General features: G+C 41.1%; 1 protein-coding gene and 1 long non-coding RNA gene across 2 annotated transcripts in view; one reads left to right on the top strand and one right to left on the bottom strand.

Moving 5' to 3' along the window:
* The window catches only part of pknox2 (pbx/knotted 1 homeobox 2), a 138,345-nt gene extending 128,254 nt beyond the window's left edge, over positions 1-10,091 (bottom strand). Inside the window, exon 1 of the mRNA XM_024393768.2 lies at positions 10,023-10,091. The gene's annotated coding sequence lies outside the window, so the exon portion shown is untranslated. The remainder of the gene's footprint in view (positions 1-10,022) is intronic.
* Positions 10,092-11,960: 1,869 nt separating this feature from the next.
* On the top strand, positions 11,961-19,049 carry LOC112228444. Its single transcript, XR_002950040.2, has 3 exons — positions 11,961-12,496; positions 14,895-14,998; positions 18,431-19,049. It is a non-coding gene; the product is annotated as an uncharacterized LOC112228444 (long non-coding RNA).
* Positions 19,050-23,173: the final 4,124 nt, after the last annotated feature.

Here is a 23,173-nt window from a genome sequence, read left to right as displayed (position 1 = left end):
CTTGCTGGAGCATCCAAGAAGAGCAAAGTATAGAGAAAGAAAATGGTATGCTGAAATACATTGCTTATTCAACCGTGCCAAATTTGTATCAGTAACTCACACTTTTCAGAGACAGAAGGAACAATAGGGTCGTTAGAAAAGCAAAGCACATATCGCGGCACATATCCTAACATACTAATTACCTGGCACACAGTTTGAATCTGTTTATTATGCATGAAATAATCTAATGTGATGACTGCAATAATGATGCGCACACAGATAATAAGATAAAAGAGTGGTAACCAATTATGGACAGGAGTCACAAAAGTCTTTGTAGTGGAGAAAAGCTCAGTGATAGACTAGGTTGAAAATGAGTACTGTCTCTACATACTACTCTACATAATGTACTGCCAAGCTTGAATTAACATCTATAAACATCTACATTTAGACATTTTATTACAATTCATATTTGCTTTATTTACTGCTATAAAGCAACCCTGGTAAGATGAGGTTAGTCACGTAATTTAAAGACAATGGTAAATGTCTAAACATTTTACTCTATGGAAAGTGTTAATTCTATTGTGTTGATAGTTGGATAATTGGAAAATAGGAACTAGGGCCATTGTTTTAAGACACATAGTCTGAGTAAAATACATAGGAAGACAGGGGAACTCTAACATGGACAATAAAACTACGACCATTCTTTTGTCGCCAACTGTTCTGTGTGCAGATTCCTTTAGAGTTTGTGTCTGTTATGATAATATTTCCCAGAGCCGCTGCATCCACTTTATACATCTGCCATCTTCTTGTTTACATTCTGACTTGAAAGTCAACAACTTGATGCCTTGGGTCCAATAAAACGTAACAAATGTGAAAGAACATAAAATAAGGATTGGCGTGTGTGGTTTGGAACAGCCAGTGGGAAGTAAGATGAATGTTGAGTCATAAAAATGCAACCACTTCTTAAATCAGAACTGGCATTAGCCTAAAAAGTCTTACAAACACACAGCTTTCATTCACGTGGTGTGTGTGTGTGTGCCATTAAGGATCAACGCATAAGAGTACCCACATTCATACACAGTCGTTTCATTTATGTTTCACTGTTTTTAAGGTTTAGATTTCATATTAACTCCCTTTTTTCAAGTCTGAATGAAATTCCTGGACACAAAGTTCAATGGGATCTCCATAAACATGTCACTGAGCATTTCCTGTTGAGGAGTGAAAACCTGTAACCTGTAGTCGTCCTTAGATTGCACAGATCTCAGATCAGCTTTCCCTACCCAAAACCTTAATCATTAGAGGTTAGGGATGCAAAACGGACCTTAGATCAGTGTCTCGGGCCTACTCTATACTATTTCTAAGAAACCTTGTCCTTGCTCACAAACCACCCTGGCCCCCTTGGGCTCTAGCCCTCCAGCAATACAGGAGCATGCTCTCTTGTAGGGAGGCTAAAGTAACACGGGCTAGGGCTAAACATGATCAGCTTGCAAAGGAACTGAAAGAGCAGTGAGCTATTCAGACATTTCTAACCTATCCTGCAGGGCAACCGGCCACAACTTTACATTCTCACATTAACTGTGAGTGATGTCACAACAAGTCTACTTCGCTTCTCTATACAAGAACTAGAATGTGCAGAGGAATTGTGCAAGTATACTCTGTGACTGAGCAAGGGAAGCAGCTGTTGAAATTCCAAACAAAATCTAAAAACTTGAACGAGGAAAACAGCAAAACAATCCAGTCTAACTGACTAGAAGCGAAGTGCGAAGGGACTGATTCTCAACGCAATCCTGTAGCTTTAACATTAATGTCAGTGTTTTTCTTACTCACTTATTGTTTTCTCACACACCCTCACTGAGTGCCAGAGTGCCAGACTATTAATTTTCTGAAACGAATGGGGTGAGAACAAGAGAAGGGAAAGCAATGATTTGAATGATCTGAATATGGCAGACACGGCCTTCTTGGTGTACTGTGCACTTTGCGAGTTGACGTTTTCTCAATTTTGGTTTCAATAAAAGTTGTCAGAGACCATTAAAGTAACTTGAGGAGGCATGTGTATGAATCGCCCACAGTTATCTGAGGCTCATCAATTAGGAAGGAGATGATTTTCTTAATTAACTTCTCTATTTAAGGATTAGGGAACAGAATGGGAAAACGTCCACAAACTTTACTTTGAACAAAAGTGTATTTCAGATTCTTAAATTTTGGACAACGTGAAATAAGTGCAGTATCAACTATCAAGTACATCTTAACATGTGGACAAGCTGAATGTAAAAAATGCTCACTTCCATCCCGAAAATAGACTGAATAGGTATCTTTAGAGGGACCTATGTTTTTCAAAGACCTACATTGCCTAGAACCCCTAAATCGTCTAATATGTCAAAGCCGAGAGAAGCTGGGAGCTTTACAGTCTCCCTACGGCCAAAATGCATCAATGCACTATATTGTGGAGATGAAACGGTACTCCTTAAAGTATTTTGGAGAGTAAAAGTCTAGTAAAACATAAGACATAACATTACCAGGGAGAAATAAAATGCACTCCCACTAGTCAACGTCAGCATAAAATCATGGTGCTTTTTTACAAGGAATTGGACCACATTGAGGAAGTGATTTGTAGTTAATAAGTGAAATTTCCACTAAAACGCAATACAATAAATTATTCTGTCATTGCCGCTTAAGCGATGCTTTCAGTCCTTTGATCCACTGCTTCTGCTATAACAAAGCCCATCAGGAAAATGTCCTTGATTTCCTATGTCAGACGTTGCATCTGGCTTTTGATAATAAACCTCTATGGACATCATAGGGAGAACAAAAACAAGATGTACAGATGGATTTGCAGGGAAGGAAACTCAATTATAGACTAATGTTAAAAAGCCAGGAGGTGAGAGTACAGAGGGAAAATATTGTCCTCCAAACCAGAGATGTCCTGTAATACAATACACTGAGAAATACACAGGAAGTATACAGTAAGGCAGAAAGGGCTGAGTGATGTCATTCCAGCAAATTGTGAGAGGTGGCATTTCTTAGGACAAAATGGCACTTAGGAGATTGCATCCATTCAATGGACCTGTGTACTGTTTTTCTAAGTACAGTCTACTACTGTCTAGTGCCAATCATCAACATATGGAAATGGCCAACCAGATTCAATTAAGACAACTGTAGGCACATGGTTACCACCAAGGAGTAGTACTCTCTCCACGCCCTCTGTCTCAGCCAATGCTTTGTAACACAGCCAGTCAAAATGTCTAGGAAACTCGAGAATGACATTTCACACCTCAAAACTAATTGTGGGAATATGAATGGTAGCTCTAGCTGTAGTTTTAACCTAGTTCCAAGAGTCTCCCACTAAGGGTGTATGTTTTTTAACCAACTGTAGGGTTATCATATTGCTGCCCATACATGTACAGTGAGGGAAAAAAGTATTTGATCCCCTGCTGAGTTTGTACGTTTGCCCACTGACAAAGAAATGATCAATCTATAATTTTAATGGTAGGTTTATTTTAACAGCGAGAGACAGAATAACAACAAAAATATCCAGAAATACACATGTCAAAAATGTTATTAATTGATTTGCATTTTAATGAGGGAAATAAGTATTTGACCCCCTCTCAATCAGAAAGATTTCTGGCTCCCAGGTGTCTTTTATACAGGTAACAAACTGAGATTAGGAGCACACTCTTAAAGGGAGTGCTCCTAATCTCAGTTTGTTACCTGTATAAAAGACACCTGTCCACAGAAGCAATCAATCAATCAGATTCCAAACTCTCCACCATGGCCAAGACCAAAGAGCTCTCCAAGGAAGTCAGCGACAAGATTGTAGACCTACACAAGGCTGGAATGGGCTACAAGACCACCGCGGTGAGAAGGTGACAACAGTTGGTGCGATTATTCGCAAATGGAAGAAACACAAAAGAACTGTCAATCTCCCTCGGCCTGAGGCTCCATGCAAGATCTCACCTCGTGGAGTTACAATGATCATGAGAGCGGTGAGGAATCAGCCCAGAACTACACGGGAGGATCTTGTCAATGATCTCAAGGCAGCTGGGACCATAGTCACCAAGAAAACAATTGGTAACACGCTATGCTGTGAAGGACTGAAATCCTGCAGCGCCCGCAAGGTCCCCCTGCTCAAGAAAGCACATATAAATGCTCGTCTGAAGTTTGCCAATGAACATCTGAATGATTCAGAGGACAACTGGGTGAAAGTGTTGTGGTCAGATGAGACCAAAATGGAGCTTTTTGGCATCAACTCAACTCGCTGTGTTTGGAGGAGGAATGCTGCCTATGACCCCAAGGACACCATCCCCACTGGCAGGGTAGCCTAGTGGTTAGAGCGTTGGACTAGTAACCGGAAGGTTGCAAGTTTAAACCCCCGAGCTGACAAGGTACAAATCTGTCATTCTGCCCCTGAACAGGCAGTTAACCCACTGTTCCTAGGCCGTCATTGAAAATAAGAATTTGTTCTTAACTGACTTGCCTAGTTAAATAAAGGTAAAATAAAAAATAAAAAAAAGTTTTAAAAACATGGAGGTGGAAACATTATGCTTTAGAGGTGTTTTTCGGCTAAGGGGACAGGACAACTTCACCACATCAAAGGGACGATGGACGGGGCCATGTACCGTCAAATCTTGGGTGAGAACCTCCTTCCCTCAGCCAGGGCATTGAAACTTGGTCGTGGATGGCATGACAATGACACAAAACACACGGTCAAGGCAACAAAGGAGTGGTTCAAGAAGAAACACATTAAGGTCCTGGAGTGACCTAGCCAGTCTCCAGACCTTAATCCCATAGAAAATCTGTTGAGGGAGCTGAAGGTTTGATTTGCCAAACATCAGCCTCGAAACCATAATGACTTGGAGAAGATCTGCAAAGAGGAGTGGGACAAAATCCACCCTGAGAACCTGCAAACCTGGTGGCCAACTAGAAGAAACGTCTGACCTCTGTGATTGCCAAAAAGGGTTTTGCCACCAAGTACTAAATCATGTTTTGCAGAGGGGTCAAATACTTTATTTCCCTCATTAAAATGCAAATCAATTTATAATATTTTTGACATGCGTTTTTCTGGATTTTTTTGTTGTTATTCTGTCTCTCACTGTTCAAATAAACCTACCATTAAAGTTATAGACTGATAATTTCTTTGTCAGTGGGCAAACATACAAAATCAGCAGGGGATCAAATATTTTTTTCCCTCACTGTATTTTTGGAGAAGGGAGTTCACAAAAATGCGGCATCCACAACGGTTGGTGTGATTTTCTCTGCTTTGATCTGCTGTTGAATCAAAATCAAATATTTCTAACCTCACCCTGCTCAGCTGTTACCAGGGCTCTTGAATATAATACATTCAGTATTTACTGGCAGGCTTCATATTTCTCTCTGTGAGGCTGTATTAATTTATTAGGATTATCTGCATTCCACCAGAGATAAAAAGCAAAAGCACAAAGAGGTTTGCAGTCTTGTTAAAGGTCTTTAAATGCAGAATTAATGATAAGCTGCTGCTAATTTGATTTAGCTTTTGATCCTTGAATAATCATTTTTACAGTAAAAAAAAAACTTGATTTTGGTGTGAATAATAATCATCATCATATTGTAAAGAAGTTTAAATGTACTTTCAATAAACGTTATTGTCATTATTGCCAATAAATAGCTGTATTCACAGCTTGACTATGATCTATCACACTATAATTACATCCACTTCAACAAAATACAATTAAAAACATCAGCCTTTTGTTTAGTGAGTTTTGCTTAGTTTCAGGAATGTCTCCCTGCTGTTACTTCATTTCCTCATTCTAAAAAAGGGCAATATGATCAAAGTGTTGATGCTAAAATCATTAGCAAATTACTAAATATTTTATTCAATGCTATGACATGCTATGCTCTTTTATAGTTATAGACTCATATCCAGATCTCCAACCATGAGGGTTGTCTGGACAACCTCTACAGAAGCATAAAGATCTTGCCTAGTATACTTGGTGATTTGATGATTTTGGAAAGCATATTGTTAAAGTAATAGGAACTAAATCCATTCACTTCTGCTGGTTGCTATTCAAATGTAGTGGCTTTGGAAAAATCCTTGAAAACATCTCAGAGAGTTCTAATGCATTTTCATGACCCTATCTATTTTCAGTCCTTCTGCAGACTGAGCAAGAAGCAGTGAAGGATCAGCCAATTGCACATGACACAAACAACATGGCAGATCGTTAAATACATCCACTCCTCCTCCAGAGCATAAATCAAGCAAATTTGTTTCCTCTCCATGTCGCTCCCCGGTGAAGGACTTAGAGTTAGAGCGATGCCAACGCAGCAGTAGTGGGATAATGGGGCGAGGGATAAGGTATAAAAGCATCCAGGGTCGTCCTTATACTGAGCCCTCCGACGGTTGAAGCAGGCCTCGTCCCTCCTCAAGAGAGCAATAGGGATCAAGCAAGCTTAGTGGACCTGGCCGGTGAGGGCCCCTGATGTGGAGGCCACAACATGCATCCCAATCATCTCGAGGTCTGCTGGTGTGCTGCACTATGGATGCCTGTACAGCAGAGAAAAAGGCCCAAATGTTCCCGGGGATAGAACAAGACCTTGGTGCACTCCAACATGATAAACCCAGCAGACTAAGGCCTCTGGAATGATTTCAAACAAAACAACTTTCTCTCTCTCTCCCTCCATCTGACTGCTAAGACGAAGATTATGAAATGAGGAATTAGTTAGAATGACACCTGAAAAACCTTGATGGTTTTCTCAGAGAAAATTATGTATTTGTTACTTTGGTACAGTGAAGGAGGTGGGATTAGGGGCTAAGGCAAGGAAATAGCAGGCATTTGTACATCGCTTAAATTTTCTCAATCGCTTTATGGCAACACATAAATGCACAAATTGGCTTATAACATATGCTTTTCTCGCTCTGCTTATTTCCTTCATTTATGCGACTGAATTACTTTATTAGTGATTATCCCCAAAAAGCTGCAGGAGAGCACAGCATTGCACGTAATAATGTAATTGACCCATAAACTGGGGAATGGGAATATGCAAATAATGTCTGGGTGTTTTGTATCTGCAGTTTTGCCCCTGGGCTGCTTGTCCCATGACACAAATCAGCAATTAGGATCCCAGCAGGCTTTTGGAGCATCTAAATTGTCAATACCCCGATCTACCAACATTTGGAGTCATGTGGGGTACACAACAACATGGCACAAGCACTAAGGGGGAGTAGTTTGTGACAAAATGAAGATTATAGTGTGTGTGTGTGTGTGTGTGTGTGTGTGTGTGTGTGTGTGTGTGTGTGTGTGTGTGTGTGTGTGTGTGTGTGTGTGTGTGTGTGTGTGTGTGTGTGTGTGTGTGTGTGTGTGTGTGTGTGTGTGTGTGTGTGTGCGTGTGTGTGTGCTATTTGACTCTCTTATTTTCCACAGCTAACTTTTGAATTATTTGCTTGGATCATGAGTCTGATATTTATTTTACAGACACAAAGGTTACATTAATTCTTTCACTCATATTCTTCTGTCAACACAAATAAAGACACATTAAGAAAATGCATTGTTTATGTTCATAGTCAAAGTTCAAACAAATCTGGTCCATTGAAGTGTTTACGACTGTCCCATATGTGGTAGATACCTAAGGGGACTAAATGCCTGAGTCACTAGCTTTTGTTACGTGACTTGTGAATACATTGCCGCAGCAATTGTATTACCATTGCTTGCTTGGTAATGTGAGTACAACATGCAAAGACATCAGATGTTGTATTTATAAAGGGATAAGGGTCACTGTGCACAATACTGACCCTGCATCATGTTCAACACTATGCCACAAGGACTTTCAGCCTTCTTGAAAGTTGATTGAACAGGGCCCTTTAGTTGAATGAGGCCTAAAGATTAGCTTTCAATATTACATGTTTGACATATTATGTTTCTTTACAGTAGTTTTACACGTTTCATGTTTACAATTACTTGGCATGTACATGGCTTTTTTTGCAATTTCCAAATAAGATGCAGATTCTGATTTTGCTCTAAATATTAACTACTTTGAATTATGCTCTCTGAATATAACTATCATCCGAATCAGAGGTTGTATGGAATACTCCTTCAAAGGGAGTTTATATAATCATTTTTGTGATAATACCTTGTATGTATATATCAGTTTAGTTTAAATATAAATAAACAAAAGTGAGTTAATATCAGATGCTGGGTTATACCCAATAATGCCTCAACTACTGCGACTAAATAAAACCATAATGGAAGACCAAACATTGCAAATGGGCACATATTGAATGCATGAATTGTGAATCAGAACTCACTACAATGTTCGACAACTTTGAAGCTTAGAGGGAGAAAGACAAAATAGCTTAATTCTTTATAATCTATACGTGGCAATAAATTGTGAATACATGACTGGAGTCAACTCCAAATTATGTGACATTTTGAGAGTGCTCATGTCAAATGCCCAGCCCACTATAAACCCAGTCCTGGAATAGACAAGTAATCCAAAATAGAAAGTATATATAGCGACTAGGCATTGAGTCGTGCCACACAAAGAGCGCTAATGTTCAGTCTGGAGAGGTCTTGCAAGGTATGCCCCAGCAATGAAAAGCAAACATTGTAGTCACTGAGTTGATGACAGCCACAAGCCATTCACTTATAATGATGGAAAGATAGAAAGACAGTAGCTAATAAAGTGTCAAACTGAATTTATTTTGATACATGGATTAAAGTCATCCGACTTGTTGACTAGGGCAATTAAATATCTATAACAATAGTTTACATGATGCTATTTCAGATTAATTCAAACTAAAACACTGACTATAATGCATAAAAATAGGGCAGTGGGTTGGATTGCTTTGTTGGAGCGCCAAGTGCCAAGACTTCAAATGATCTAATCCAAACCACATAGCGAGCGCTACAATCAAATCTTTAAAACTCTTTGCCATGCTCAGGCTATTGCAAGATTTGACTGACAAGCCATAACCTACGTAACATTTGTAGTTTAGACAAATTGGCAATGATTAGGCTACAATGACTAGCATAACGCATAACCTATGTGCCATAAACGCAAAATAATGCGCCTCAATTGCCTATACGTGAATAGATTATTAATGTAGCCCATGTGTCACTTATAACATTTTTGTTGACTTTCATACTCTTATATTTATGTTACATACATTAGCAGTTATTTACAGTGAATTTGGGATAGCTTATTGATGCCAAACGGGACTATTTGTAGCCTAAAGTTAGTCCTATACTATTACTTATTTTACCAGCCAGGTCTGACTGCAAAACGTGTTTTCTTCCATAGAGAAAAGGATATATTTCCTCCTCCTATAGCCCATCTATAACAATAAGCTTATGAAAATGATCAGATCGAATACAATGAAGTTTAAAGATAATCATCTAGCTGAAAATCTAGGAAAATTATAGACGACTCGATGTAAATATAAATCAAATCCATATCCAATAAATAGGTCTATCATGTAGGCTATGCCAGTCAAAACATATATGCAAATACAATTAATAAAACAAATAAATATATACATGCATATTAATTAATTAAGAAATAATTATTCAATGAGCATGAATCCACCGTCAGAAAGCACGTTCAGGTGCAGTGTCTAAAAATGTCTAGTACAGTCTTCGATAATTCTCTCTTCTCCATATCCCTTGAAAACTAAAGTGTCCACGCAAAACGAAAACGCCTAATGCCATTATCTGAAACATATACATAGGCTATTTTATTAATCCAAACGCTGCATCAAGCAAAAATCCTCGTCTTTCCATCCAGTACAAAAATGTATCACCCTTCTCTGTTCTCTCTTTCCTCTCCTCTTCCCTCCCTTTCGCACATGCACTCTCTCCCTCCTCCCCTCTCTCCTTGTCTATCTTGTTCTCTTCCCCTCGCGCTCTCTCTCTCTCTCTCTCTCTCTCTCACTTCCTCCCTCTCGCTCTCTCTCTCGCTCTCTCTCTCTTTCCCTAGCATGGCCATGTCTGTATGAATAATGTGCTGCCTTTTGTAATGACGCTGGAGTGTTAGCCTGCTCCATGCTCTGACATTGAAAATGAATGACAGCTTACCTGAATGCCAATCTTCATCAGACTGACACTAGGCTGACAACACAGCCTATACTCCCCTGCACAAGCAGTGACGTGTACCATGTAAGACCCCTCCCACCCCCACCCCACCACCACCCCCGCCTCCTCGTAGCCCCCCTCCCATCACCTCCACTGGTCTCCCACCACACAAACCCTGGCCCTGCGCATCTCCATCTATTCAAACCGCGGAGTCTGCCGGCCCCCTGTCGGCGCAAATTAAAAATTACATATTGACGGTGAGACAAGCAAGTGATGGGCTACATTAATTGGAAACATTGTAGCAGACATCCTAGTATGAGGATGGATACATTGCATAACTTCACAATGATGACACACCAGTGAAAAAAAAGAGCTAGGCTATAAGTCTGGGTCTGCGCTATTCATTATTCATAATGACATATTATTCCAATATTACAGTGGCAATAGGCTACAAATAATATTATGACCATAATTTTTAAGATGTATCATGTTCAGTACGTGTACTTAGTCCCCTCCTTTTTTCCCTGTTCACCCACGACTGTGTGGCCAAACACGACTCCAACACCATCATTAAGTTTGCTGACGACACAACACAACAGCCTGATCACCGACAATGATGAGAGGGTCTATAGGGAGGTCAGAGAACTGGCAGTGTGGTGCCAGGACAACAACCTCTCCCTCAATGTGAGCAAGACAAAGGAGCTGATGGTGGACTACAGGAAAAGGCGGCCGAACAGGCCCACATTTACATCAACAGGGCTGTAGTGGAGCGGGTCGAGACTTTCAAGTTCCATGGTGTCCACATCACCAACAAACTATCATGATCCAAACATACCAAGACAGTCGTGAAGAGGCCATGATAATACCTTTTCCTCATCAGGAGACTGAAAAGATTTGGCATCGAGAGCATCTTGACCAGTTGCATCACCTCCTTGTATGGCAACTGCTCGGCATCTGACCGTAAGGCGCTACAGAGGGTAGTGCGTACAGCCCAGTACATCACTGGGGCCAAGCTTCCTGCCATCCAGGACCTATGTAAATAGGCGGTGTCAGAGGAAAACCCATTAAATTGTCATAGACTCCAGTCACCCAGACTGTTTTCTCTGCTACCGCACGGCAAGTGGTACCGGAGCGCCAAGTCTAGGACCAAAAGTCTTCTCAACAGTTTCTACCTCCAAGCCATTAGACTGCTGAAAAATTCATAAAAATCGCCACTGGACAATTTACATTTACATTTACCTCTTGTACACTGCTGCTACTCGCTGTTTGTTTGTTACCTATACATAGTCACTTCGTCCCCACCTGCATGTAGATTCCCTCAACTAGCCTGTACAAATGCACACTGACTCGGTACCCGTGCCCCCTGTTTATATCCTCGATATTGTTGTTATTATTGTGTTCCTTTAATTATTACTTTTTATTTTAGCCTACTTGGTCAAAAAAAAAAATCTTCTTGAACTGCACTGTTGGTTAAGGGCTTGTAAGTAAGCATTTCACAGTAAAGTGTACACTTGTTGTATTCGGCGCATGTGCCAAATAAAGTTTGATTTGATTTAGTAGGTCAATTTAAGATTTTGTCATAGCCTGACCTTGGTGTCAATGCTCATGAAATTGTAGGACGGATATTGTCCGAAAAGCATTTTGCGGCAGCCTGTGATTGAAATTACCCATGTTGAATCACCAAAATAATCATCACCACATTAGTTGGATTTGTCGTGGTTATACGATTGTAAAATTTTTTTTAAAAAGCATCCAAAGTTAAAGCCTAGGTAGTTCATGGCAAATAAACACAGGCGAGCCTACCCAATTTCAGATGCAACTTCAGCTAGGACTAGAATACACTACACTTCCCAGCATTCTATTCGGTATTTAGTAACAACCACTCTGTATGGCTCTTTGCCCTAGTGGTCTATCCTATGAAATTGAATGTTATTTGTAACCAGGAGAGCCAGTTGGTTACGTTAGTTGCTAAACAGTTCGCATACAAGCGGTTGGTAGGCGACAGTTGGAATGTTTGCGTTCACACACTATTATCATGAGCGGTCTCGAACAGTGATTAAATTATTTGGGAAGGAAGTTTGTTAGTAACAGTACGCATGCACAAGTTAGCCGTTTAGCTAGCTAACAAACTATTTAAAAACAAATCAAACTTGACTGTCAACAGCGAGTGCAAAATGCCAGTTCAAACGATGCAATTGGCATTATACGATGCAACTCGTTTTGTAGAAACACAATTTCACGCAAATAGCTTTGCTTGATCAACAGCACTAGCTAACTAACATAGTTAGCTCATTTGAATATCCTCAAGGCCAACGTGAGTAGTTAGCTAGCTAACGCGTTGGTCTAGCCCTTTGATTTGGTGAAGAATGGCTGGTACGGTATTGGGCGTGGGAACTTTTTTTTTCTTCCATTGCTCTTATCTGGATTGTAGCTTTCGTGCTGGGGATGATCCTCTTGAGAGCTACTGGACCAACTAAGTAAGTTGTGAATATATACACACATGCAGGCCTAACTTAGCTAGATACCTAAACATATTTTATCTTGTGCTGATATGATACCAGTGTACACTGTACACCACTTTCTCATTTGCATTACCCTGAATAGCCTACTTCTACTTCTGCCAAGAGGTCTGGACTTTCATGTCGATTGCCAACCTGGTCTTTTGTTATTTTATTATGATCCCCATTAGCTGTTGCAAAAGCAGCAGCAGCTACTCTTCCTGGGGTCCACATGAAACATGACATAATACAGAATATTAATAGACAATAGCAGCTCAAGGATAGAACTACATACTTAAAACAAAAAGGCAAACTATAGTATTTGTATTATTCTGTACTCCCCATATAGTATATGTTTCGTATGGTACACTACATGACCAAACGTATGTAGACATCTACTCGTCGAACATCTCATTCAAAAATCATAGGCATTAATGGAGTTGGTCCCCCTTTGCTGTTAGAACGGCCTCTAATCTTCTGTGAAGGCTTTCCACTAGTTATTGGAACGTTGCTGCGGGGACTTGCTTCCATTCAGCCACGAGCATTAGTGAGGTTGGGCAATGATTTTGGGCGATTAGGCCTGGCTCGCAGTCAGCGGTCCAATTCATCCCAAAGGTGTTCGACGGGGTCGAGGTCAGGGCTCTGTGCATGCCAGTCAAGTTCTTCCACACTGAACTCGACAAGTAATTTCTGTATGGACCTCGCTTTGTGCACGGGGGCATTGTCATGCTGAAACAGGAAAGGGCCTACCCCAAACTGTTGCCACAAAGTTAGAGGCACAGAATGGTCAAGAATGCCATTGTATGCTGTAGCTTTAAGATTTCCCTTTACTGAAACTAAGGGCTTATCCTGAACCATGAAAGACAGGCCCAGACCGTTATTCCTCCTCCACCAAACTTTACAGTTACATTGGAGCAGCTAGTGTTCTCCTGGCATCCGCCAAACCCAGATTAATCCGTTGGACTGCCAGATGGTGATGTGTGATTCATCACTGCAGAGAACGCATTTTAACTGCCCCAAAGTCCAATGGCGGTGCGCTTTACACCACTCCAGCTGATGCTTGATGTTGAGTGTGTTGATCTTAGACTTGTGTGATGCTGTTCGGCCATAGAAGCCCATTTCATGAAGCTCCCGACAAATAATTATTGTGCTGATCTTCCAGAGGCAGTTTGGAACTCGGTTGTGAGTCTTGCAACCGAGAACAGGCGATTTTTACGCGCCTCAGCACTCGGCGGTCCCGTTCTATGAGCTTGTGTGGCCTACCACTTCGCGGTTGAGCCATTGTAGCTCCTAGATGTTTCCACTTCATAATAACAACACTTACAGTTGAGCGGGGAAGTTCTAGTAATTCAGAAATGTAAAGAACTGACTTGTTGGAAAGGTGGCATCCTATGAAGTTGCCACATTGAAAGTCACTGAGCTCTTCACCAAGGGTGAGCTAACATGCTAAGTAGTTGCAAATTAGCTAAAAAGTTGTAAGTAGTCAGTTTATAAATTTCTGAAGTTATGATGAGATTTCAACTCGCAACCTTTGGGTTGCTAGATGTTTGCACCTGGCTCTTCCACCTCAATCCCTTGGCCTACACTTTTGAAGATTATCCTGTACACATAATTTATTTTAGAGATGATTTTAAATAGTTAGGCCCTACATCCTTAGTGTCATTTGACTTTAGACTAACTGTTATTTCCACTGATACCAGCTAGGCTACATGTTTTTCCCTACTGCTGAAATGGTTCTGTCATGATTTTACTGAGAAAATGAATCGTTTCACTAAGGCTGCCTTTACACAGCCAGACAAATTCAGATTTTTTTTCTACCACTAATTGATATTTTTGACCAATCCATGTGAATTTTTTTTTTTTTTTTCTCCTTCACATGAGATATTTTTCTTTGCTTGATCTGATCGGTCAAAACACCAATTCGTGAAAACTATGATCAAAATTGTACTGCCTCTCTAAACAAAGCATGAAAATTTGTGAAAAGGGGTTAGTTTACTGGTTACAGATTGGGTTGATTGAAGTGCCCTTGGCCAAATTTGCATTAGTCCTACAAAACACCCAATCAAGTGATTACTAGGAAAATGATTTAATGAAGAATAAAACGTTTTCCCTTTGTACTGTTTATAGTACAACTCATATTATGGTGGGTATACCACCCCTAAGACTATGAATTAGTCTGTTTGAGAAGGTTTGAATCCAAAGCAACCTGCCTACACGTTGTTTGAAGTACAATAGACCAACATAGCTACTGTAGTAGATCAAAGCTGTGTGCTGGAATACCTTGGTAGAGAATTGGCCACTGACCAATCCATATTTCACACTTAGTTTTTGTGTTTAATTTAAATTATATTTCTGTATTGTTTTTGTTGACTAACAGCTTAGGGGTCATCCCTGTCTTCCTGCTGGCCCCTCATTTCCACTCTTATCCTGGTGTTCTTCCCCTGTAGCTCAGAGACCCTGTCACCATTCAAAGATTTTGAGGTAAGCTATAATACTGTAATCACACACACACACACACACACACTTGCAAGTGAACTGCAGCTGGCTGCCTCAATAGTTGCCTTGTCAGAGCAGAAAGTTGTTGTTGGCACACTTGGGCTTCAAAGGCTCTCTTCAGAAGTGTGAGCCACTGGTGTCATGTGTTTTCTAATATTGATACTCAAGTTGAACAGGGTACTAACAGCAGCATCAAAAATGGTCTTGGCCACACAGCACTTTACTGTGCACTGGCTGAACGTCACTCAGGATTACACATACACTGTTATGTTGAAATTGTAGTGTTGAGGGCTACCCTGAAAAAATAAAAGTTAATAAAAAACATTTTATATTTATGTCTGCTAAATCACTGCAGTGCGGTATTGGCTGAGTTTTAATGGAGTATGAAGATCTATTGAATTTGAATAGAGTAGTTGAGCTCATCAAAGGATTCCCCTGAACAACACAGAGGGTTTTGTCCCAAACAAGTAATCTGCAACATTTTTTAAATCATCGTGGCTTTTGTTTTGTGGTCCATGTATGTAGGCCTAGCAGAGTGGCCTGATGGCCCTGGCTGCAGAGCAGCATTCAGAACATGTGGCAGTGTGTTTGTCGTAAAGACCTGGTCTGATTTATCTCTCCCCAACAGCAGCACAAACAGACTGCAGTGCTTTCCTCCTGCACCGCCTGCCAAATAATGCAGCCAGATAAATAAAGCTGCCACCCCACAGAGGGCACCGCCAGCCTGGCCAGTTTGTGTTAGGTTTGTGTATGGGGAAAACCAGAACTACAGGGAGACATGAACTGCGTCTCAAATGACACCCTATTCTCTATTTGGTGCAGTACTGCAATAAATAGGGGATAGGGTGCCATTTGGGACGCATTCATAGTGCTGTAGGCCTAGTGTCCTGTTAGTTTAGGCCAATGGGCAAGATCACCTCACACATGGACCTGAGGAATCAGATTCAGGCAATCTATTTTTGACTGCATGCATTCATAATTTTTATTTTTTATTTCACCTTTATTTAACCAGGTAGGCAAGTTGAGAACAAGTTCTCATTTACAATTGCGACCTGGCCAAGATGAAGCAAAGCAGTTCGACACATACAACGACACAGAGTTACATAATCATGTGAATACATTCAGGATTTGCTGTTCTGCCATGATCCTTTTAAGGTTTTCTATGTTCCCACATCGAAGTGTTAATGTAGTTAGGTTTATGTAGTGAAATATTAATTGACTTGTGGATGAGTTTCAAGTCTTTGGAATGTGTAAAAAAAACAATGCTATTTTATTGATTTACTGGTAGGGGTACATCATTTCTAGGCCATATTCAAATAAAAAATAAACAAGCATAGCTATGATCGTTTTAATTCTGCTGCCTATTGCACATTGTAAATAGTTGTCTCAATGGTCTACAACTGGAGTACTAGCTATCGTTACATCAAAAACAATGCCAGTAGGTCTATTGAAATACGGGGGTATAACAGGCAACTATCTTGTCTGTTATACCTGTCTTAGAAGAGGCTCAACCAGATATTCCTTACCACATAGATCCTATTAAATTACATTCTATGTTTTTGTGACTTACCTCCTAATAACTAGCTATTGTGTGTGTGTGTGTGTGTGTGTGTGTGTGTGCTAAAATAATAATATGCACCGTTTAAATAGCTAACAAAATGGCCACAAAATGCACATTCTACACGCTCACACACACAACGTGCACACACATTGATACTGTACACCAGTGGAGGCTGCTGAGGGAAGGATGGCTCATAATAATGGCTGGAATGGAGCGAATGGCATCAAACACATGGAAACCATGTATTTGATACCATTCCGCTCCAGCCATTACCACGAGCCCGTCCTCCCCAATTAAGGCGCAACCAACCTCCTGTGCTGTACACACACTCTCAATCATCATATATGCGGCTGCTAGTCTATCATATATCCTAGTCACCTTACCCCTATACATGTCTACCTCTTATCAATCCAGTGCCTTAGGGGTAAGGTGACTAGGATATATGATAAACAGACTAGAAGCAGTATATATGATGATTGAGAGTGTGTGTACAGCACAGGAGGTTGGTGGCACCTTAATTGGGGAGGACGTGCTCGTGGTAATGGCCGGAGCGGAATAGGTGGAATTGTATCAAATACATCAAACGCATGGTTTCCGCTTGTATGTGACAGAGAGAGAGTGTGTGTGTGAACACGAGTGTAAGAAACAGCTAACCTCTCGCTGTTAAACAAAAGAAAAATAACACAGTGCCAATTAGGGGCTGCCCTAGACAGGGCCCCAGTACCAAGCAGTCCGATGCCACATTAATAAAACATGGCCCCCAGCTCTGGGCTCTGCTCGCTGGCTAATTGGCAAATAAGAAAGTGAGATGCATTAAATGAGAGAACACTGCATTCGCCAGAGACGATGCCCCCCCCCCTTTGCCTCACACTAAGGCCCTAGTAAGTATCCTATCTTTTGAGGAATATTGGTCTTAATCTATTCAAAAAAAATGTTTGTCATGAATCATTTGTGTTTTTGCTATCATCAAGTTTCAACATGCCAAAATGATTTTTAGTTGAAAAGACATTTCAAGTGGATGATGCAACATGTGATCATATTGCAGACAGTGATTATTAGCTTTAAGGAAAGCCTTGAATGACTCACATCGCTATTATCAAGTCTCTTGCACTATCATGTCAATTTCCTGAATGAGGCCATGTTTGCTTGAGTACAATATAATAACTACTAAGTCAAGTCAGACACTGTGATACGTTTACCAAAGTCCATGTTAAATGCCCAATGCAGTTGTTTTCATCTCAATATCAAATCCTTTCTGGGTAACAATTATTGCCTAACTTAGCAAGAGCAATTTCTCAAGCATGAATTTTACTAGGACAGTCTGAGTGGGGAGGGGAAAACTAGCTGTTTAATGGCAGAGGGGTTTGGAACGCTGTTTGTTATTGGTCTAACTAATTGACCTCCTGATGATGTCGAGGCAGGCCAAAACTGTATCCCACCAAAACAAGGTGACATTTCAGGCAGTCTTTTCAAACACCTCTTACACTAAAAGGGCATTATCATAATTTTCACATGTTCACACTTTTATTGCACACTTATAGTGTGCGCCTATATAACACACACAGGGAAATCACGTTTTTGACTGCACTGGGCCTTTAACATTTGGCTTATAATGAAATGTAAGGGGTAACCTGCCTTGCCTTGCCTTCCATTTTCTCCCTCCAGAACTGATTGCAGTGGCTCACTTGTGACATCTGTTGGAAGAAAGAGGAATTACACAGACCATTGAAACACAAGATACACACTTATCAAACATACAGAAACCATCTATCCTAAACTAACCCATTTATCATCAGTTTGTACTGATGATAAACCAATGAACTGATAACTGTCTGAACATCTCTTTCCTCCTGCAGACCGTAGACACTTTCTTCATCAGCCGATACGTCCTGCTGTCGGTGGCCAGCGTAGGCTTCTTGGTTGCTCTGTTCGGCCTGCTGCCCCTCCATTTCCTGGAAGCTGTCTAAGCCAAGCCCTTGAACACACTAGAGCTGAGTGGCCAGGCCAAGTTGGCATGCTAGACTAGTGGCCAGGGCCCAATGTGCAGCGCTGGAGATGAGAAGAGGCCAACTAAGAGGGGCCCTAGTGAAATCGAGCGCAGGACAGGTTGGCAACCGAGCCCAAAAACAGACAGGGCCAATGTTTTCTCCGTGATCGACTGTTTGTTGTTGGGGGGAATTTTGGGCCAACTGAAATTAAAGAGGCTACTATGTTCTTTGGTATAGGCCACTGTAAACATAAACAATGTGTTTTGTGTTTATGGATAGCAATTAGGCTACTTTGAATTGTGGTGGTGGAATAGCACTTGCATTAATATAATGCATTTATCTCTGTTGCCTGATTCAGAAGTTCAGAGGATAAGACTGATAACTGTATGTATATTTTTGACATTCACTTTTTTTTTCTCCACTTGTATTTATAAAATGGATGTATTGTGATTTTTAGGAGAACTTTATTAAACATTTCAATATTGTTAATCTTGCCTACTGAAATCTTTCCTGCTACTCGAAGTGTTTGAAATATAGAACTACGTCATCATACTAATTCTTTCACACAAAATCGCCCAGCATCAAAATGCCGCTACAGAACTGAGGCCTAGTCCTGTATTAGACCCTGTAATGAATATGCATAGCGCTTGTTGTCTACATTGTTCAGATGCAGCCGGGTGGCATTTTGATTGAAGCTGGCTAACTAAGTAAGATCTCTTCTGTGATCACACTCCTCATAACTATCTGATTCCTGAAGTTTCTCAAGTCAGTTGAGCTAATTGAATGAAGAGAGAACCGTCAGTAGCAATGCTGTGATATACTGTGATGTGAAGTAGTAGCCCTCTCACGTAGTTTAAATGGCGTGTGTTCATTAACTCCGGATGCATTCTGTGTTCTGTCACATTTGCCAGCATTTAAACCAGCTGCATCTGCACTCGACTACATTGAAATGTAAAATTTTCGACTGACTGATGCCTTCTTTCTTTGAAAGACTGTCTCATACTCCCAAAGAATACAACAAAGCGGGAATGCACAAATTTGTGGGGGGTTTCCTCAAACAATGTGTGCTACTGTTTTGAAGTTATGTAATTTCGGTCTCAGATAAAACTGCATGCAATGCATTGTACAACTTGCACTCCTTATCTTCACTAATCCTAAAAGTAGATGTCATACTCTGTCTGGACATGTAATCTCCAGGACGGCAAACTAATCATACAGTATACCAACTGTCCCGTAACATTCGCACACTAACAAAACGGTAATGTGTGATACTGGGAGGCCAGTTTTGTAGAAGATCCTTGAAATTCAAGAAAAACTACAATAAATGGCCAAAATAGTGGATTCGGCTATTTCAGCGACACCCGTTGATGACAGGTGTGTAAAATCAAGCACACAGCCATGCAATCTCCACAGACAAACATTGGCAGTAGAATGGTCTTACTGAACAACTCGGTGACTTTCAACGTGGCACCTTCACAGGATGCCACCTTTCCAACAGGTCAGTTCGTCAAATTTCGGGCTTGCTAGAGCTGCCCAGCTCATCTGTAAGTGCTGTTATTGTGAAGTGGAAACATCTTGGAACAACAATGGCTCAACCGCGAAGTGGTAGGCCACACAAGCTCACAGAACGGGACCGCCGTGTGCTAAGTGTGGTAAAATCACCTGTCCTTGGTTGCAACGCTCACTACTGAGTTCCAAACTTCCTCTGGAACATATTTCAGCACAATAATTGTTTGTTGGAAGCTTCATGAAATTAGTTTTCACTTGACTGGCCTGCACAGAGCCCTGACCTCAACTCCATCGAACACCTTTGGGATGAATTGGAACGCCGTCTACGAGCCAGGCCTAATCGTCCAACATCAGTGCCCGACTTCACTAATGCTCTTGTCGCTCTATGGAAGCAAGTCCCTGCAGCAATGTTCCAACATCTAGTGAAAAGCCTTCCCAGAAGAGTGTGCAGGCTGTTATAGCAGCAAAGAGGGCACCAGAACTTGATGATTAATTCATTATTTGAATCAGCTAGGGCAAAACCAAAACGTTCACCTCTTGGGGTTCTGAGGATCGAGTTTGAAACCCTGCAGTAGGGTTACACCAGGGGTCTATTATTGCTAACATAACACAATGAAACAAACATGCTTCCTTTGCCCTTTAGGGTATAGCTAGTAACCCACAGATGTAAGGATGCCAGCTCTCCTGTTGTCATCGATCATTTGTTTATCATACCGTACTGTTGCACATTGACATTATTATAGCACTGCTAATGATTCCACATAGTATGAAGCTTTTTGCAATGTAGGGGCTCAATTACAAGTGTTCAGCCCCCTTTTGGAACCTTGCAGCCCCCCATTTAAAGTGTGAAGCCCGACGGGACGTGCAGTGAAATTCCAACCAGGATGATGAAAGCGAGTCTAATGAATCAAAACCAATCCTATTAGTTCCGGCCCATGTTTCCCCACACAGGCTTTTTTTTTTTACACGGTCAGGCCCATCTACTACGAACGGTCCCTCTCACACAGGCTGGGAAACGGGTGCTAGTTGAGCCTGGCCTGGGATGGATCTGAGACCAACCCAAGGGGGGGGCTCCTTGCTTGTACTTGAGTGTGTGATTTCCACAAAACATGATCTTAGCCATAGAGGGGTAGAAGAACGGGTAACACTTTACTTGACACCCAGCGACATAACACGTTATGACACGGTCATAACCATGTCATATGTCATAACAGCTGTCATAACCTGTCATAATATGGTCATGACACATATATTTAGACCTGTTGTGACATATCTATATTGCATTATTTTAAGGCAGGTTATGACACCTACAAGGCAAAACATTCCATTCCACCACAGCCTACTTGTCAACAGTATGGTGATGTTATATAACATTTTCTTTAATGGACAGTATTCAATTATCATCGTTATTGCGCACACATTGATGTCAGACATGCACCTACCCCAATGCTCTGTTTCTGATGACTGAGTTGAATGCAGGAGCAGATATCAGAAGAAGGGAATGTACGTGATAGGCTTATCTGGTTTATATGATTATGATGGTCATAATGCTTCCTGACAGTGTATTTTTACAAGTTATTTAAAATATAATGGTAAAAAATAAGTGACTGTAAAGAATTCCTTCCAGCATCAACAATGGACTTCTTACATTTTTTATTGAACCTTTATTTAACTAGGACTTTCAAACGAAAGCAGGGAAAAAATACATTTGATAAAATGTGGGTTTTGACACTCTGTAGGTGTCATAACCAGACATAAAATAACCAAATATGTCACAACAGGTGTAAATATAAGGGTCATGACAGGTTATGACAAGTTGAGCTGTTATGACACTGTTATGACCGTGTCATAACGTGTTATGACGCTGGGTGTCAAGTAAAGTGTTACTGAAGAATGTTATAGAGAGGTAGAATGTTTTGAAGCATAGTGACACTTGTTGTATAGGATTGACCTCTTAGTGTAGTCAACAAATGTGGCATACGCGTTGAAATGTAATCAGAGACTCATTTATTTTCAGATGTGTGGGAGTTGTCGTTGAAATGGTCCTTTTTGAAAGGTTTTTCCTGCAACAGCAGTTGGTATTTCAAGGTCGCGATGCAGCAGATGCCACTGATTACCACCACATCTTTCAGATGCCTCAGGCTCTAAATCTGACAGTTACAAGGCCTGTGTAAAATGCAAGCCCAAACTTCTTTGCTCCAGCCGATCCTAGTGCATTTCCATGCTTTACCTTTTAAAAAACATAACTCTTTCTCACTCTTTCTTTTTGCTTTATCCATTCTTCATTTTCAATTTTGTTTACAAACTCCCAATAGGGAGTGGGAAAATGGGCAGAACAAAGTGTCTGGGGGTTTGAGGTTCATTTGGATCCTCGATCCAGAGCCTTTGTGTAGCAGCCAGCTGGACATACAAAGAGATGGGGAGACTGGAGAGAGAGAAAAAAAGAGGGAGAGAGATGTGGGGGCAAAGAGGTGTGTGCAAAGCTCAGGATGTGGGAGTGGGTGCTTAGTTTTGAAGCAGGGGAGGGTGCTCCTCCTCACTAGATCCTCATTGAGATCCACTCAAGCAGAACTCCTGCCTTTCACACCCCCACCCTCTCTCTTCCTTGTGCGATATGGCCAGTTTCACCAAGCCTTTCTGCTCTTACTCAAGCTAACCCTGAAGACCCTCTATCAGTACTCCAATATCCTGACCCAAGGTTAGAGCATCCCATCCATGCTGTTTGATAGGAGACAAGAGCCCATGGTTTAGCAGTGGCAGTATTGACGATAGATCTTAGATCCACTCAGCTGGGAAGTTTTCAGCAGGCCTCCATTGCTAATTTGTTATAGGTTTCAAAACGTAAGATATTTTTTGACGAGGGCTTATACAGGGGAACGTCAAAAAATGTGTGAGCTGCTTCTAAATCTTTAATTTGAACTAGGACTCCCTGCCCAACGAGTGGAACTCTGGGAACATCCAAACCTCCAGTGAGTCCTCTCACTACCCTGGCTTGACTGGCTGCTTCACCAGAGCTGGGAAATGTTTTTTTGGGGGGGGATGGGGGTAGAAATTAGCTTGATGCCGGGTTGCCCCGGTAACAGCTGATGTATTTTTGGGCCG

The sequence above is a fragment of the Oncorhynchus tshawytscha genome, linkage group LG30 (genome assembly GCF_018296145.1).
Source record: "Oncorhynchus tshawytscha isolate Ot180627B linkage group LG30, Otsh_v2.0, whole genome shotgun sequence".
Classification (NCBI taxonomy): Eukaryota; Metazoa; Chordata; class Actinopteri; order Salmoniformes; family Salmonidae; genus Oncorhynchus; species Oncorhynchus tshawytscha.
Note: the sequence above shows the minus strand (reverse complement) of the source record. Positions and strands in the feature narration are given on the sequence as shown.